At 46.2% G+C, this 14175-nt stretch overlaps 1 protein-coding gene across 2 annotated transcripts in view; it reads left to right on the top strand.

Annotated features, from left to right (window-relative positions):
• Positions 1–14175, top strand: part of LOC147689146 (Krueppel-like factor 8) — a 664854-nt gene that overhangs the window by 213003 nt on the left and 437676 nt on the right. The window lies entirely within an intron of this gene.

Below are 14175 nucleotides of genomic sequence, written 5' to 3'. Positions count from 1 at the left end.
TGGATGGTGTCACGTTCATGCTGGGGCAGGTACGGTCGGACGACCCCCTGGTGCACGAGGATCCACCCCAGCCTGTCTCCGATGGGGGTGCTGTGGCCACCCTTGTGTGTGGGGGGGCAGGGATGACATTAGACTATGCTGTGAATTGTCGACGACTATCCGGGGGTTTTGACTATTCTGATGGTTCCCCTTCACAGCAGATGATGGCGGCTTCGTACTCTGTACCGCTACTGATGTCCTCTGCTTTTCCACGACAACGGCTGGATCCTGTACCTGCTTCTTCCACCCTTGTCTTTACATCCCTGGTGTGGAGTACGTGTTCTGGGACTGCATTGGGGAAGATGGCCGTATGTGCTGATGACTCTGTTGGTGGCCAGCGGCGTCCATCTTGTATGCTCATGTTGCTCTCCGGCCTTGCTTAGACACTTTGTTTCCTTATATCGGCGGATGAGAGAATTACTCGGCAGACTTGCCTCCGGGGACTTGCAAAGACCGGCCAAGGATAAGCTGTATTCTTAAATGTTGACATTTAGGTGGCTGGCGGGGGTGGGGGGCGCGCGCTCGTCTGATACGCTTATTTGTGCAGTATGTTGCTAATTCTCCCCATTACTGATTGATTTGCTTGCTTAATGTGGTGCACTATGTATCTTGGGGAGGAGTGTATGTTGCGGGACGGGGTGACCGGAAGCCGGTACGGATGGCCCTCCTCCAGTTTTATATAAAATAAACTTTCTCTTTTTCTTTTCTGAGACTAAATTTCGGGTACTTTAATGGGCGACAGGCACGCTGCTTGGGGGGGTAGGCCGTGGCCTCTGCAGGGGTGCAGGGTGGGGGGTTGGGGGAGGGTTTTTTTTCTTGTTACGTCCTTTTTTCAGTTTCCAAGGGCCTCTATTTGTTTCTTCCCTTCTCCTTTTCTTTGCCTTTTTTCTCTTTTCTTCCTTTTTTTGGGTCAGCATGACGGTTAGACATTGCGCCTTTTGCGCTTTTGATTTCTGGTTTATCCTTTCTTTGTAATTATTACTACGGTGGCCTCGCGCTCATGGGGTGGGCGATGACTAGCTCGAAATTGAATATGTGCTCTTTCATCCTGATAAGTATACTTCAGCTCTTCCGATTATGATCACCCGTTCTGTTGATACACTGTTGCGTGCATTGCCCACCCTATGTCCTTGGTTGATTGTACTGCATCTGATCCTTTTTATTTTCATAATATTAAAAATAACCTTATCTAATCCTGTAACTCAGTGGTCCCGTCAAACTGAAGTCCTATTTTGGAAAAACTGTCGTATTTCGTACTGGGGGGACTGCTGAGTTGCTTTACTGCTTACGGTTGTGCTATAAATTGCTTTCGAGGCCGGCCAGGTGGTTGTAGGCCCGTATATGTATGCTATTGATGCACAATAAAGGTTTTCAAAAAATAAAAAAAAATAAAAAAACTTTTATGGTCCAGAGCTTTGAGCAAGGTTCCTTTGCTGCTTGAATTTTCAAAGAAGCAAGACTTAGACCTGGGATCCCTGGACCTTTCACCCCTGTTGAAACAGCCCTGGCTGTAGACCTCCATACACTGTCTGCACTACCCCGTGCAGGTGTGCACCCTCCGTGGCCTCACCTGCATGGCCCATGCACTTCATAGTCTGCACAGCTATTTCCACCTCCACACTGTCTGCACAGCCCTGCACGCTTTCCATTTCTTCTCCCCTGGAGCCATGCACAGCTGTGCCTGTTCATAGGCCTGTCTTCACACAAATAGCACAATCCCAGACCCTGTCTGCACAGACACAGCACACTCCTGGGCCTGGCACTGTCTGCACAGACACAGCACTCCCACAGTAGGCATCATAGTAGAATCTTCAACTGTATGCATATTTAAAAATAATCAGCAATAACAATTATATTGGTGCCACTGACTAACATGGTGTACAAGTCTTGAAACACATCAAACTTATGCTTCAGCATAGGGCAAGTAGGGTTTGTCATATTCTGTGAATCTATGTTGTCAGTGGACCTTTCCTGTTTTTAGGTTTCGCTGGGGGGCGGAGCCGTTAGGCTCCTCCTCCAGCGAAATCTGTAGTTTCTAGTATGGGTGACTTTAACCCGCCTCTCTGCTTCATTGGCTAGCTCCATAAATGGAGGCTAGCCATTGGAACAGAGAGGCGTCCGTCAATGCCGGACCAGACACGGGGGCGTTCCCGAGATTCTTTGGCTTCTGCCGACGTCACGCGACGCCGGGAACGCCCCCGTGTCTGGTCCGGCATTGCCGGCACCCGCCTTCCGTCGTCAGCGTCTCTCCTCCCCTTTCCCGCCCCCTCCCGCTTGTTTCTTGGTGCCCGCCGCGTCTCTCCTCCCCCTTTCCCGCCCCCTCCCGCTTGTTTCTTGGTGCCCGCCGCGTCTCTCCTCCCCCTTTCCCGCCCCCTCCCGCTTCTTTCCTCATGGCCGCCTTCCTGCTCCAAGGCCGTCGTCAGCGTCTCTCCTCCCCCTTTCCCGCCCCCTCCCACTTGTTTCCTCATGGCCGCCTTCCTCCTTCCCCGCCCCCGGAGCCCGGACACAGACTGAGCGCGGCGGCTGCACTCCACCCGGACCCGGCTCCTGGCCGGCGGCTGCACTCCACCCGGACCCGGCTCCTGGCCCCCTCACCCTACCGAAACGGTTCCAGCAGGTTTCTGGGGCCTAACACCCCCGTCCAGCAGGTAAGAACGGCACCCCGGGAGGGAGGCGGGGAAGAGACTCGACCCCATTCTCCCTGCTTACGTTGCCATTTCTTAATTTGTTGAGATGATCCCAGAAGCGTGCTTGGTTTGGATTTTTGAGAAACTGAAAAACGGGAGCCTATTATTTTCAATTCCTTTCGTTCTGGTGTTCCCAAACAGATTTTTTGTGGGTTGATCTGATGAGTTTTACTGCCACTGCAGTGGTGGCAGAAGGTTTTTTGTCAGTAGAACAGCTAAGCTCTTTTTGTGGAAATTATGAGTTTATTATCATAGTGAAATGCCGTTCTCTTATCCTGACCAGTCAATTGAGAATTGGGCTTAGTCTCGTCATCATAAGTGCTCTAAGATCCACCGCGCACTTTTCTCACATCAGTAGGGCTGATTCTGGATGATTAAGCTTTAATGGGAGCTCACATGTAACTAACCAGTGGTGACTGTTGCTGTATATTCTGGCCTCCACTTCATTCTTTTTACTAAATTCCCCCTTTGAAGTGCTCACATGATTGCACTTGTCTGATAATAGTTAAGTTAGTGTCAGTGTGCACTTCCGTGGGGTATGATCGATTTCTGTTCTATTATTTCAAAGTTTGCAAGCTGGACTGCTAAACACTCGGAGAGAAAGATATAATCGATGGTCGATAGGCCTTTACGAATCTGAGGAAATAACCGTTCCTTCTCTTTCGCCTCGGAGACTGTTTGAGCTGATGTCAGTTTCTGGGTTGACAGAAAGTGCTTTATGTTGGATCCCGCTCTCGACTGGGCAGTGCATTCTGGGGGCGCTCCCAGACCGCTGGTATTGAAGTCTCCTGCAATTATGATTCCATGGCGGGGACAGTCCAGGTGAAGTGATTCAAGGCTGTCAGGTAAGTTTCTTACCGTCGCCACCATTGCTTTATTTGAGGTGTTAAGATAACAATGTACCAGCAGGCCGATATCTTTCCAATTACATATCAGGCCCTGGATGAAGATTGCTTGTGCCACTGTGCAGCTGCTGAGATCCAGTGGTGAGGCCTCTAATTTGCTTGATGAAAATGGATAAACCCCCGCTCCTCTCCCCGACAGGCGCCCAAAAAGACTTGCCCAACTCGCCGGCGCAAAAGACTTGTAGAAACCGGACATGGTCGTCATTTTATAGTACATCGTATATTGTGATTTTTATGCAGTCTGTGATACACATCATAGAGTCCAAGAGAGCTATAAATATCTATGAATGCTCACATAGATGGCCTTCAATAAACAACACACAGCTCAGAACGCTAAGCTCAGAAAAGAGTGGTGGACACAGTGCACAAAATGCACATCCCAAGATACATAACAACAGAACCACAGCCCAGGATGCACAGGTGAGCCTGCGGGTATCCCGGGGACGCCTAATGAATACCGCACTTAGCACATGCAGGTCATCTCACAATGCCCCGCGTGCTAAACCTAGATTAGTGAGCATGCTTGTCCTCGGAAGCAGAGCTCGCAGGGCACAGAAGTGGTGCACTGCACAGAGACAGTGCAAGCAGCACACGTGGCAAAGCCTACTGCTCATTAAAATATGGTCAGATCAGGATACAAAGGGCATAGTAAACAGCACAACGTTCACTAAACATAAGCGCAACCAAGAACAAGCAGTCCCTTTTGTGCAGCAAGGCATACGTGGAAAATACTTCACAGCCCAGAATACTCATAGCAGAGCTATTATTATTTGCATGCAACAAATTATTTAGGAGTTTGTTGAGCATAATTGTGTTTTGGCCCTGCACGACGTTCACTCTTGCCTTTTTTTAAGCTTTCTGAAGCTATTGGCATTGTAAATGATAATGCCATTTATTTATTTATTTATTTTCAAAACAAACACATAAATAAAAATGTTGTCATTTACAATGCCAATAGCTCAAACTTTTCAAAAGGCGAAACCATTGCATTGTAAATGCTTGTTGTGGAATGTTGTCTGTATTTATTTCAGACGTGCTTGTGTTTCCCCACCTGAGACTGTGCATTCTGCAACTGCACTCGCCTTCCTCGCTGAGATCGATTTATTGGTATTCTAAGAGGCCAGGCTATCACTATCACCAGGCATTTATATCCAGTCTCACTCACAGCGTATTTGATAGCTCCAATAAATCTTCTATTTTGTGAGGTTTGACACTGTCCTCTCTATACCCATGCCTTGCACCCTTTTACTGTTTCCTCTTATAAGTGTAATCGTATTTACATAGAATTGTGCCCCTTTCGCCTTAAAACGATTATGACTATTTCCAGTAGTACGCCCATTTTTTACTGAGCATTCCTGTGGCACTATATTTCCTTCTGTGTCATTCTCAGCGTGCTCTTTGCACTGGGTATTCCGCTGACAATCTTGTCCCGCGCCTCCCAGAGAGGTCATATTTGTGTCACCAGATACTAGTTCATCCATTTCTGCAACATCTGCAGTCAAGCTGGCTAGTTTGAAATCTCCATTAAGGGGGAGTACTGAACCTCATCTCTAAATGTAACCTTGATTTGAGTTTCAGGCAGAGCCTTTTCCCCATCTCCTCCCAAGCTTTCCTACCAATGGTAGGCAAGTCTGTGCATCAACCTTTCCATGAGAGGGTAGCATCAGGTCCATGGTTTTTACCTTCCACCCTCCATTCTAAAGACCACCTCTCCTCCTTTTACAGTCTTTACTTCTATATTAGTCATACTGCCCAGACTAGTCCTGCTTAGAGTAATTTTCCTTTCCTGTTTTCCTCTTCCTCTCCCCTTCCTTGTTTTCACCATCTCTAATAGGATTGATCCTGTGCTAGCACTGACCAGAGTGGCTGAAAAGCCAGGAAGCCCCAAGAGTTTCGCTTCTGAGGGGCCGATTCCGATCTGGGTCGGAAAGCACTCCGACCGAGCCGGATCCGGGAAGTTTTCCGACCGATCCGGACTCCTGCAGTCCGACCGAGCGAGTACGATGCGGCCGTATGCTGTTGGACTCGGTTTGGTCGGACTTCTATAGATGTCAATGGGAGCCGGTCGTACGACGCATACATGGCCTCCCATTGACTGAATGGATATGTCGCGGACAAGTGCGCCCCCTACAGTGGGTATGCTTTGGGGCCATCCGCACCGTACATGCCTGTGTTGTTGTGTCCAAGTCGTAAGGCTGCGGGTAACAGGGGGTCCGATGCGGACCCCCGAAGTCGAACTCCGGGAGCTATTGTGAGCCGGACGCTCCGACTCTATCTGGCTATCCGAATCGAGCATCGTACTAGCTCGGTCGTGAAACGTCTCCATTGCGTGCCACGGTTTACTTGGGACCGAGTCGTACGGAGCAGTTCGGACCCGGAAACGATTCGGACGAAGATTTTGCGCTTGTTCTCATGGTACTTCGACGTCCGGACCCGTGTACGACTCGGATGGAAATTCGGCCTCCAAATCGGATCCGCTAATGCCGAACCCGATTCGGTGCCCTTCCGACCCCGATTGGAATCGGGCTCTGAGTGTCTGATGGCAGTCAGGGCTAGCAGGGCTCTCCATTTTGGATTTTAGCTGATATTTGATGCAGAACCATTTATCACAAGTATCCCTGTCCTGAATTTCACCACTGCTGGCCCCCAACTTTACCATCTCCCCTGCTTCTGCCTCAGCCGGTGCCCTCCTTCCCTCCTATAGCACCTTCTGGCTTGCTTGAAAATGCACCATTTGTCCACTCTTTTTTCAAAATTTTCTAGGGGGAAGAACCCCCCTGGAATGGACATCTCTAAATACAGAAATTCTTATCATATGCACAAGCTCTAATATTCAATTAAAGTCCTTCATACAGTAGGAGAAAAAACGAAAAAGGAGTAATGTCTTTTTGGCTTTTCTTTGTTTTTAATTCAACAACGCCCAGCCATCGTGTGTTTCGTCGTAAGGGGATTACCCCTCGACTTCTTCAGGGCTGCATGGCTCTTTAAGTCCTAAATTCAATCACCTCTCTGCCGGTTATAATTCCGACCTGGTTGGTTAATTTATCATCTGTCAAATTTGTGTGTTCACAATTTTCATCTAGCAATTATATTCCAAATCTTAAAATAAGGACCGATAATTTGTCCTGTGCGATGCAGCTTGTCCGAAGGCACCAGTATGTTTTAAAAACTCAATATGGTCAAACCCTGAAGCGAGTGCGCTTCAATTCGAATCCTGATGCTGAGTACTGGTTCTGAACCTTAACACAGCAATTGGAGTACCCTATCCATGGCTGGAGTAAATTTCTCCACCAGGGCCACATTAACTACTCTGTCTGCCACGGTTTACATCATCCCCTTCATTGCTAGTGTCCAATTTCAAATTCCTTCACATTTACAGAATGTTTTAACAATTCCAGTTGTACATTTGCTTCTTTGTTTATATGCACTTTATTAACCTGTTAAAATTTGTATTCTTTTTTTTTTTTACAGAGTTTTATATAGCGCAAACTTGACCCGAATACGGTATCAGAGCGCTTTACCTAGCACCAGTTGCTTTACATGAGGACACATTCATTTTTGTTGGGCACGGGGAGACTACGTGATTTACCCAGAATCACAGGATGTTCAGCGTCATTGCTGAGACTCGAACACGGTTTTCCAGATTTGAGGTTGACGGCCCTAGCCGTTAGGCCAACTCTCCCCCTCTTTCATTTTTGAAGCAGTCTGTGACTCCCTAAGTAGGCTTTTCAGACCCCCAGGGGTCCTGGACCACAGATTAAGCGTTTTGTATGGTGATTGATCGTATTGGATAGTGGCTGGCTGGATCCTGCAATTATGGCTCTGTGCCCTTATGTTGGATTCTGCTGGTGGTGTTGGGTTGTCCATGGCTTGACTTAAAGTGTTTGATGTATTTCAAGCATCTTTTCCTTTGTGTGTTTTTTTTTGCCACTCAGTGCAGACCTGATAGGTTTAAATTCCCACTTCTTCATGCTCGTTGATATGTAGGTTGGTGTGACGGAGTTGATGTGTCAGTATAACTTGAACTGGTGTTCTGTTGAGGAGGTAAATGCTTAGCCAACCACAGGGTTTTGAGCAGTGCTGTGTCAGTGAAGGTGCTAGCTGTCTCATAAGTACTGTTGTTGTACCGTGATGGGTGACAGTAGCTCTAACTGGATATAGCGCCGAGGTGGCAAATGCTTAGACGACTGCATGAGCCGTGTCACATGCATGATGTTGGCGGGAACTGTGTCTAATGTGTACAGCTGACGTAGCACACAGTAAGAGTATACAGAAGTGGGGTGTTCTGTTGAGGTGGCAAATGATTGGCAAACTCTATATGTGTGAGCAATGTTTTGCACCTGGAGCTGGGGTTTGTGTTCAATGAGTGCTCTTTGTATGTCCTAGATGTTCTGCTCCTTAAAATGGTGCAGATGTAGGGTTTATCTGCGGGAGAGATGCACAGGGGAAGTCAGTGCTAGTCCAAGGCTCACCAAACCAACAGCAGACATCTGGTTAGGCTTTAGACACCAAACATGTAAGCATCCTGTCACCGCCTGCCCTCCACCCTAAATTTTGGTGCAGTGAAAACAAGGAAACCCATGTGTGGAACCAACCTGCCCTACAGAGGTGCCTGAACCTCCTACCCTCTGGAAGTGCAGTTTCTATGTCCACAGTGAGCATCCAGGCGACCTTGCAGGTGGACGGCTGATAGGAAAATCCATATGTATGACGTATAGGGACTTGGATCAAGTGTCTCTCTATAACCCAGACCGGCCCACACAACTTTCAAAAGGTTTCACCACTACTAATAAAATGGGGTGACGAGTTTGCTAACATGACCCTCGCCCCCCCCCTCTAACCCCCTTCCCCGCCACCCGCGCATCCCGTTAGTAAATTCAGTGAGCAGCCACTTCCAATACGAACAGAGGTGAAGATAGGTGTTGCTGTCTCTATATTTTTGTCCATCTCTATTTCTGGGCGGAGGAGGAAACTGTGACCTATGACAGACACTTTTAACTCCTGGCTCCTTATGTTTCTACTGAGAATACAATTTTCTGTTTGGAATATAAAGGTATTTCATGCTGAAGAAAATAAGGCATGCTGTTACAGACCTTCAAGTATTATATTTTTAACTCTTGGCCAATTATTTGGGAACATTTTTTTTAATCTCAAATGTTTTTATTGAATTATTTCAAGGACACAAGACAAAGGGGTGCATTGTGGGCACAATCAGCAGATAAGCAAACATACCTCTGGACATCTTTATATCTGAGTGTTGATGGCATGCTGAACAATCAATAATTACTTTAGCAAACAAGATAGGTAAAAGCACATTCAAGTGAGTCCAAGTGTTATGCCAACACCCAATGTATTAATGGAGGGTCATAAGGTGAAGAAGCAAGAGAAGGAAGGGATAGCAGAAGTGGAGAAGGGGGTAGGAAAGGCGATAGAGAGGATAGTAGGGGGAGAGCAGTTAGAGGGAGCAAAGAAAACACCACGACAACACGACAAGATGACCGGAGTACCCAATGGTACCACCCTCCTGAGAGCACCACGCTAAATGTGTGGGTATGGGAGACTAGGTCCTTCACGGAGGTTTATGTAAGGTGAAGTAGTTGTCCAGCGTAGTCCATATCTTCCATCGTGCGGGGCGCCAAGGTGACTACTGTAGGGTAATGTTGTCAGCTCCACGGAGCGTTAATCACCCAGTTCAGCCAGCAAGCAAAGTTGGCCTTCTTTGTGTCTTTCCAATTATTGAGGACAACTTTAATGGACGCAGTGAGTAGGAGGTCTAATAGCGCTCTGTCCGGGTCATTTAGGCACTCAGATTTGGTGAAGCCAAAAACTAGAAATGGAAGTTCTTTGAACGTTGGAATGGCGAATAGCTTGTGTAAAAAATCAAAAATACTTTTCCAGTAGTTAGAGACGCATTTGCATTGTAGGAGAAGGTGGTCTAGATCTCCTTCTGCGTGCTTACAGTTCCAGCAAAAGGCATCAGGGGTGATGTTGTGTGCGTATAGACGAGCTGGCGTCCAGAAGATTCTGTGCATGAGCCAGAACTTGGTTTGTGATAGCGTAGGGCTTATTTTGTGGCACATGCAAGACTTCCAAGCCGCGGCCCAGTCCTGTTCAGATATACTGAAGGAGGCGAGAGAGGACCAAAATTGTGTAGTGTGTTCGAGCAGTTTGGATGGCTTCGGGTCTAGCAGTTTATAGCTTTCGAGACTTGGTGGCCTATCCTATTCAGCCTAGATAAATATGACGGCAAGAATGGTGTAGTGGGAGATAGATTCGCTTTGGTGATGGCTGATTTTATGTTTAGAAAGGTGTAGAAGTCCGAAGGATTCGATCCCGTATATCAATTGTATGTCGGAGAAGGGAAGGGGATATGCCCCTTCATAAAATTGGTACGGGAAGTGTATACCTTTTTCGATCTAGGAGAGGTTGTGTAATGTTTTGCCCTTGTATGTTATCCTCGGGTTATCCCAAATCGGTTCCCATCTAGATCCACGTATTGACACGTTCAGCATTTTATCCGTTTTAATTAATGCCAGCCTAGTATTAATAAATATTGATTTAGAGCAAGCGATTTGGTTTGTTTTAATTAACAGTGCTGATAATGGCGGGGAGTCCCCCAGGAGGGCCTTTTCAATCTCCAGCCACAAAGGTGAATACCCATCAGGGGGGGGAGAGCCAATATGAGCCTTGTTTGGCTAAGAAGGCCGTTTGGTATCTTTTAAAATCTGAAAGGTTGACACCGCCAAGTGATTTGTCCATCCTGAGTTTCTGTAAGCTAATCCTTGCTTTCTTATCTTTCCAAATGAAATTTGAGAGCATCCTATCAAGTTTGTAGTGGAATTTGTGAGACAGCGTTAGGGGTAGCATAGATATTAAATAATTAACTAAGGGCGCAGTCATCATTTTAATGGTCTCGATTCTACCCCACCAGGTAATGAAACGTGGTGACCAACCGTCTAGTTGTTTCTTAATTTTCTCGAGGGTCGCGACTTCGTTCTGATGGAGCGTCTCAAGTGTGGAACTACCAAATTCTATACCGAGGTACTTGATGAAGCTGCTCTGCCAGCAGAGACCGTAAGCGCCTAACATCTCTCTGTTGGTAAAGATATTCAGAGGTTTTACTTCGGACTTATCCCTGTTCAGATTGTAGCCCGGATGTAGGGAGTAAGTTTTGATAGATGACATCAGTGCCTCAATGAAGGTATCAGGTTGTTCTGTGACTATCAACATGTCATCCGCATAGGCTGCTAATTTCACAGTCGTGGAGCCAAAGGGTATGCCGGCAATGTTTTGGTTTTGTTTAATTTCCCTGAGGAGTGGTTCCAGGGCCAATAAGAACAGCGCCGGCGAGAGTGGGCAGCCCTGTCTGGTCCCTTGCTCCAGTTGAAATGGTTCAGATAGGGAGCTATTGATGGCGATTCTTGCGGATGGGCGGGCGTATAAGCCATAACCATGTTAATATATTCATCCCCCAAGTTAAATATTTGCATGCATTGGCGCAGAAAAGGCCACGACACTCTGTCAAATGCCTTCTCTGCGTCAAGGGTGATTGCCACTGCGGGAGAGTCTGAGATTTTGGACTTTTCTAAAACGTGGCATAAGAGTCTCGTATTGTCGTTAGACAGGCGGTTCTTTAGAAAGCCCACCTGGGAATAGCTGATCAAGATAGGTAGGATATAGTTAAGTCTGAAAGCCAATATTTTCGCGTACATTTTACAGTCCAGGTTTATTAGGGAAATAGGCCTGTAATTTTTCGTTAGTAATGGGTCCTTCCCTTCTTTGGGTATCACAATGATGGTTGCTTCACTCATCGTGGGGGTGACACTACCTTTTGTCATGAAGGATTGGAACAGGTTTAGAAGGACGGGGTTGAGTGGGGATTCAAATGTCTTATAAAAATTAACTGTAAACCCGTCCAGGCCTGGTGCCTTATTATTTTTCAGCGATTTGACTGCGTTTGAGATTTCTTTGGTTGTGATCGGGGCTCCTAGTCTCGCTTTGTCCTCCTCGGAGACTTGAGGTAGGTGGATAGATTTTAAATAGTTTGAGCGCGCCTCCACATTGAACTGCAGCTTATTTTTATAGAGGTCTTCGTAAAATGTTTGGAAGGTGCGTAGGATATCTTTCTGTTTGGTGTGTGTATTACTAGTTTGGTCTTTAATAGAGTTAATGTGAAATTGCTTCCTCTTATGTTTAAGGTAGGACGCTAGAAGTTTTCTGGCCTTGTTCCCGTCGCAGGGTTTTTGTGCCTTAAATTTGTTGACCCACACTCCTGCATGCTTACTTAGTATGGCATTATATTTGTATTTCAGGTTAGTCCAGCGATCTACCGTAAGGTTGTCGTTTAAGTTAGAGGCATTTAAAATCTCTAGTCTTTTAACATCTTTCTCCAGGGTGTCTAGTTCTGAGTTAAGCTCTCTGTTCATTCTCGCCCTGATCCCTATGGGGATGCCTCTTATTGTGGCCTTAAGGGCGTCCCAAATTGTCGCTAGATCAGCATCTTGCTGTGTATTTAGTTCGAAGTACTCCTAAATCGCACTCTCTATCTTGCTTCTATTTTCAGGGATCATTAAGATTTCTTCATTAAGCCGCCAGCGTTTTGGGGGCATAATGGTGTGTGAACCGGCTATCTTCATGTGGATACATGAATGGTCCGAGACCAATTTTGGGGCTATTCCTGTTTCTTCTATGAGGTGTGTATAGGGGCTTGGGAGTAATAAATAGTCAATTCTTGAGTAAGAGTTATGAGGTGGCGAGTAGAATGTGTAGTCGCGTCCGTCCGGGTTTTGTAGTCGCCATGAGTCATGTAGGTGGTATTTAGTACATAGCTGTAGTAATGCATCGTGGGACCGCGAGGGATGATACACACATTTTGATTGTCTGTCTAATAATGGGTCCAGGGGGAGGTTGAAGTCCCCACCCACCACTAATAGTTAATCTTGAGGGATGTTTTCCATTTGTTTGGAAGTGTAGTCCCAGAACTCGGGGAAGTCTGTATTTGGCCCATAAATATTCACCAAGTGTATATGGTCCTCGTCTCTTAGTAGGTGAGCTATGCATAGCCTACCATCACTGTCAGTGGTATGTGAGATCAGTGTTAAGTTTGATTTTTTAGTGATAAGGGTGATTACACCCCTCTTTTTTTGGACAGCCGAAGAGCACAGCGTGTGGGAGGTCCAGAATTGTTAAAATAAGTCTGCGCCTTCTTTGCTAAGTTTGGTCTCTTGTATTAAATGTATTTTTGGGATTGTCAGCAAAGCCCTGAAGTGTCAAGATTCTATGTTGACGTAGCTCACCTAGGTGTATTTGTTACCAGTAATTATGTTCTAATGTTTTTAATTGAGGACTACACATACAGTAATGCAAATAGAAATGAATAACAAATGCATGAAATATTCACACATTTAGTTGGGAACCTTGAGAAGCTTGTAGCGCCTTAAGAAAGGTGTGGACCTTCAATGCGTTAGCATGTCCTGTGACTCAGGGGCTGTTTGCAACCCCTGTGATCTTGTGTCACGGTCAAGTGGTCGCAGTCGTGACATTTTAGCTACCAGCACTTTTCATGCTTTTTTTTATTTTAGTCCATATGTGCAGTTTTAAAAGTGAAACTAAAAGTCCTAGAATGCACAGTAGAGTTAGTTAACAATTGTTACTAGTAAATAGTGTTACACCCAGCACGGAAAACTTGGCACACAATTTTGGCAAAATGACACCAGTGGATGGCTGAGTGAATGGACCATTTGCTGCTGGCAAATGTGGTGATCTCAAGAATTTATTAAGTATTCATTTAGAAGCACCAATAACATGTTAATCAAAGACTGAGGTAACAGCTAAGGGATTTTTTTTATTTTTTATTTGATTCTACTGGTTTTTTCAAGAGTTTCCGTCATCACATTTCAATATTGTAATGTATGTTAAGGGACTGGTTAATTGCACCAGTTCTGCGGTGGTTTGTGACGAAGAGAGACGTACATTCCTTTTGTTTCCACATGCATGCATGAAACATACATATTTTCAGAAGTATGAGGAACTAGGATGCATTTGTGTCCTTAAGGTAGCAGCAGGTAACTTCCCGATTTTGTTTTGAATTCCTGTGGTGAGTGGTCGCTTTAAAGCGTGGAGGAGGCTCAAAGTTTTGGGTGTGACAAGAAGATTTTGTTTAGTAGATCACGGATTCTAGGCAGGCGTGTAGCTGCACAGGCTATTGGAGAGGTACTTGGGGGCCATGTCATGGACTACCTTGAATGCAGGTGCAATTAGCTTCCATATGGGCTTGTTTTTGGTGGCGAGCCAGCCAGCTTATTGGCAGTAAGATAAGGCGGGAGAATGCTTCCGCAGGTTATACAATGATCTGGTTGCCAAATATGCAACCTTTTCCGGGGTTCAAATGAGTTTGGTGGAAGGCCGCTAGTAACCGATTGGAGTAGTCCAGCCTGCCTAGTCCGGTTGAGTTAATGAATGCTCTTGCACTGTTGAATGGGAAGAGGGGTCGGATCTTGCATGCGGTCAGTCATTGGCGTTGACTTCGGTTGCTGTATTACGTA

This window comes from Lissotriton vulgaris, chromosome 10 (genome assembly GCF_964263255.1).
Source record: "Lissotriton vulgaris chromosome 10, aLisVul1.2, whole genome shotgun sequence".
NCBI lineage: Eukaryota > Metazoa > Chordata > Amphibia > Caudata > Salamandridae > Lissotriton > Lissotriton vulgaris.
This window is presented reverse-complemented; position numbering and strand designations above follow the sequence as displayed.